This window comes from Cryptomeria japonica, chromosome 5 (genome assembly GCF_030272615.1).
Source record: "Cryptomeria japonica chromosome 5, Sugi_1.0, whole genome shotgun sequence".
Taxonomy (NCBI): domain Eukaryota; kingdom Viridiplantae; phylum Streptophyta; class Pinopsida; order Cupressales; family Cupressaceae; genus Cryptomeria; species Cryptomeria japonica.
Window position 1 is genome coordinate 174,608,941 of NC_081409.1, and position 5,808 is coordinate 174,614,748.

A 5,808-nucleotide genomic window follows, 5' to 3' on the forward strand; every position below is an offset into this window, starting at 1 on the left:
TAAACAAAAGGTGTAAGGATCCCCAAGTTAGTGGTTGAGAGAGGAAACCATTTGTTTCTTTGTTTTGGCCTAGTACTTCAAACAATTGTCACTCATAGTTTTAATGAAATAGAAGGTGTGCACCCAAAGTGTTGGCCTATTTTTTAAAGTCTATATATGGAAGTTGTTACATTCCTTAGGTCTGTCCAATGACATTGAAAGGATCAAGTACAGTAATGTCCTAAAGTGAGTTTCAAGACAAGGGTCTAGAGGGAAGCCCCAAGAGTCACACTCATGTTGTAGTTGAAGTAGTCCCTACAATTGTTTTGACAAACCTTATAAGTCCTTCCTCTACATAAAATTGGTATCAGAGTAGGGAAGATGATGCATATGTAGGGTCATGTACAATGGTTTCCACACAAAAAGACAATGATCATATACTCCATCCTTCTTGACTCCCTTGGATGCATTATTTTTCTTCAAGGCTTGGACAACCAATATGACTTGAGCCATCGTAATGAGGATATACTCAAGTATCATGGCAAACTGATCAACATTTGAAGACACATGACTAACACCCAAAGGTAGGCTTTTAACAACTCTACCCTCTCCAAACTTGGTAACCATAAGGCTTACCCAACTTGAGTTAACATTTATTGATGGCCAAAGGCAAACTCAAAGCACATCTGCCCCTCTCAACCTAACTCGGGAACCTTGCTAAAGTCTTATGGTCATATTATTGGGTTTAAAACTTCAATAACCCTTACTAAGATACTAATTTGCAACATACAACACTAGTAATAAAAAACTGTGACAAATAGCTTCATGGGGACACTCACTCATACAATAATTTCTTTGCAATATCATGGCACCCAAACATGTCACTTGATTTGATAGGGCCTCACACATCTCCTAGACTCCAAATATAAGGAAAATCAACCTTTTGCCTCTAACAACGCAATTCTTATCTCTTCATTGGTTTTCTCAATTTCATGCATAGGGATATCATACCTTCTAGTACACCGATCCTCTTGTGAAAGTCCACATCAACCCCTACAAATGTAGAATATGAAAATATATGTATCTACACATTGTTCCACTAATTTTTAGAATTTTCCTATTGGTGGAAGGCATGGACATACATTTTATTTCTTCACTGGTTACCCTAGCTAGGTTTTTTACTAGTCTGGAGTAAAAATACAATAATTTGCTTATTTTTTAATGAAATTAGATGAAAGAAGAAGCAATGGAAAGTAGATTCAATGACCTTACATCTCCAATTTTTCTAAGACTTTTATTTTTCAAGTATAATCCATCCAATTGCTGCAACAACTTTCATTTTTTAGAATAAAACGTCTTATAGGGTTGTCTATGGTAAAATGTCCATAACTTTCTTGAAAATTAATAAAATTACACCAAACCAATGGAAAATGAAATATAACTCAAACATACATCAATCACAATCAATTTCAAGCTAATACAATATCATATAGAGCCATACAATACAACAGAGAAGCAAAAAATGTGAGGAAAATGCAACAAATGATGTGGTTTTATTGCCCCCACTTCAAATTTTAATCATCCAAACCCTTGTGTCATAAAATATAGGCCTATTTAAACTCATACAATCAGTTTTCATCATGCAAACTAACCACAAATACCATCTAATTTTTTAAAAAAAATTTGACAAGAAAACACAAAAAGTTATCAAGACAACTTTGATTTTTGACAACTTTTACAATTCTGAACCAATTAATCCCAAACTTGCACAAATGGGTCCAAATGAAAAATAATGGCCCAAAATTTTGTTATGAACATGAAAAAAAAATGCAACTTTGATCATTGTGAGCACAAGGGCGCTCCTAGAGTGCTACTGTACTAGAAGATTAGTAAGAAGGGATAAAAAGTTAATTTTGTAGGCAAGCCAAGATGCCTTCAAGGATGAATATGGATAGAATAGTCAGAGAAGAAAGATAATATCTTTCTCAAGAAATGAGATGCACGAGGGAAATCCTTCATGCAAGACTCACATCAATTGAGACTAACCAGGGAGTGGTCATAGGAGATTTGAGTGACCGAGAAGAAGATGAAGTGGGTTAGGATAACACACCATAAGAAGAACAAGAAGAGGAAAGTGATGTTGAAGAGATGAGGTTGGGGAGGTTGCTAAAGGATGTTAAGAATGATGGCTCAATGGTTGAGATGGATCTCCTAATATATTTATGGATTCTAAATCGAGAACTCCTAGATTGTATACGAGATGCTACAAATGCATCAAATTTGTAGGCCGCCAAGAATGGTGCAATGTCCTAAAGGACAACCTACTACTTCATTTGGAGGTGAGAAGAGGAATCAAATTGCAGAAGGTTAAGATAATAAAAGTGTCAACTCTCCTACACATAATGCTAATCTCATAGTTAGGGAGTCTCTTATGGTGAGAAGAACCTTAATCAAAGTACCCATGGAGAAGGAACCACCACAAAGAAAGTCACTCTTCAGGACCACATTCAAATGCCAAGGTAAATGTTTTAAATTTCTCATTTATTCTAGTAATATTGACATTTTGGTTTCTATTGAAATGGAATAGGAGTTGAATTTGAAGAGGATTTCACATGCCACTCCATACATGGTCTCTTGGTTGATCAAAGTGCAACGAGTGTTGATAAATGAACAAAGTTGACTGGAGTTCCATGTACGGGGATATAATGACAAAGTCTTGTGTGACATCATCCCCATGGATGTTTTCTATACGCTACTTGGTAGGCCATAGAAATATGATTGGAATGCCAAACATGATGGGATTAAAAACACATATGTCATAGAGAAGGATGGAGTTTCATACACTCTCACACCATTACAAGATGAAGACAAAACACCAAAAATGGGGCCTAGTGTAATGTTGATAGGTGAAAAGGGGTTTATAAATAAACATGAAAGAAGCAGGAGTAGAAGGTTTTTCATTAATCATGAAGCCATAGACTATCATAAAAAAAGTTAGGATGGAGGAGTTTCCTTTAGAGATCCAAGACATGCTTAAGGAATCTATTGATATAGTGGTTGAGGACATTCCTAGTTCTTTACCTCCCATAAGAGATATTAGCCATCAAATCAAAAATTTATACTAGGGTCTAGCTTACCTAATAAGGTAACCTACAATTTGACATCACAACAAAATGAGGAGATTAAGAGACAATTGCATGAACTCTAGGATAAGGGTTTGATAAGAGAGAGCCTCAGTCCATGTGTATTCCTCACTATTCTAGTACCCAAAAAAGGAGGTGAATGGAGGATGTGTACTAACTCAAGGGCCATAAATAAGATCACAATTAGATATAGGTTTCCCATGCCGGGGATTGAAGACCTCAAAAATAGACCTCAAGAATGGGTATTACCAAATCAGGATCAGACAAGGGGATGAATGGAAGACAAGATTCAAAAATAATGAAGGGTTCTATGAATGGCTTGTAATGCCAAGTTTGGCCTCTCAGATGCAGGGCAAGTGCAAGGTAATGAGTCACAAATTCGTGGAATTTCGCGTGTTGGAAAACACGCTCCTATAAACGGGGCCCCGTTTTCAAATAATGGGGGCCCATTTATGCTTTGGGCTCCCGAGCCGAAAGGTAACAGGGGCCTGAAGAAAAAATAAATGGGTCCACATTTTTTTCTAAAATAGGGGCCCACTTTTAAATAAAACGGGGGCCCATTTTTTAGAAACGGGGGCCCGTTTTTTAAAAATGAGTCCCCGTTTCTAAATCGTATTTTTCCTTTTTTTTCCACAAGCTGCCCTTGTTTGAAAACAGGGGCCTGTTCTATGGAATTTGATTCCACAAACCACCACTTGGCTTAGGATTAGGCCCAGGATAGGCCCGGGATGGCCACACCTAAGACATGGACCTGCAAATTCAAATCTCCATGAATGAAAGCACAAATATGATCTTCTGAAATAATTTACGTGCCTGTAATTAGAGAATTTTTATATGAAATTAAAACCCATTTCAGATTATACTATCTAGATTCTAAATATGTAAATTTATTTAAAAATTAATTTTTTAAACTATTTTTCATTTAATTTATACTAAATTGGGTCCATAAACTTGAAATATTAACTAATTTTGTTAATTTAATAACTTTTTTATTTTAATGAATTTTGAAAAAAAAATTATATGTCATCAATCTAATTCTTTTCTATTAAAAATAAATAAATTAAAAAATATTAATTTTACATCAAATTATGTGGGCCGTACACATCAAATTTTTAAAAACATAATTACGGTCATTAAAAAATTAATTAAAAATAAAATATTGAAAAAAAAATATAGAAAAATATGTTCATCAATCTTCAGTGAGTTACAAACCATTTACAAAAATGGTTTGAGAAAATAATTTTAATTGTATCAAAAAGTGTGGGTTGTACACATGCATGGTATGGTCCTGAAATAGGCATTTTTAAAACATAGTTTTTAGAACTCCATTCCAAAAGTTATTTTTTATTATGTGGGTATTAAAATAAATTACATATTTGGAAAGTACACTCAGAGGGATATCTTTTATATTACTGAATTTTTCCAAGATTCAATCTCCAAGTGTTTCAAAACTTAAGCTCAAATGAGACAAAATCTGAAAATCAGGGAAAACACTTCCACTTTTTGGCCAAAAAGTGGACTCAGCTTCTTGCACTGACCTTGCACCTAGCACCTTCGTGAGGCTCATGAATGAGGTCTTGAAACCTTTCATTTGTAAGTTTGTATTAGTATATCATGATGATATTTTAGTTTCCAGTTGTAGCAAAGAAGAATATTTTTTAGCATTTGAATTTGGTTTTGAGAAGGATGAATGATGAGAATCTAATGATCAATCTAAAGAAATATGAGTTTTTGAAGATAGATTCAGTGTACCATGGTTTTGTGATTACAAAAGGCACCTTAAAGATGGATCCAAATAAAGTTGAAGCTATGCTAAGTTGGCCTGCATCCAAATCGGTTGAGGATAATGAGGAGGTAAGGTGTTTCCATGGTTTAGCAAGTTTTTATTGGAAATTTAGCAAAAGTTATAGTCATATATGTGCTCCAATCATTGATACCATCAAAGGGGATGGGTAAAAGCACAAAACTATCTCACGTTTCAGGGCATATCTCTTAATCAATTATTTTATTGATCCAATCAACTTGCAATCTCAATGCCCCTGGATCAATCAAATATTCTATCATGGGATCACCTTATCCTGTGCTAGCATCACTCCCAATCAACCTCAATCAACTTAATCAGCTCAGTCAACTTAATCATCTTATCAACCTAACTACATTGTTCATTCCCATCAATTGTTTATTTATGCCTCTTAGTTGTGCATTTTCATGAAATGTGCATCTCAACTAAATCAATTGCACAATATCCATCATCCAATCTCCTTTTCATAATCTATCAAGAGATCAATGTCCATTAATTTGTTCAATCAATCACTCAAGGTGGTATAACTGATCAATCATCATCCTTACCAGGATATCTCTAGGGCATGTATCAGTTGATCATTTTCTTTGAAGCAATGCAACAAGTTGCATTGCCTCAAATAGGGGCAAAATGTAGACATAAAAAATTTCATTAAAATGTCCTCTAAAATAATCTTAATGTTTTTGATATCATCAGATGGAGCCATTATTATATTCACTTCTCACTCTCCATTATACTATTAATTATATTAATATTCATATTCATATTTTATTATTTCTAGTATCCATTATTCACTATACTATAATGTATTCATCCTCCATTATATTATTAGTGTTAATATCATTAATTCTTTAAATCCACTATACAAAGATATATTTAATTATT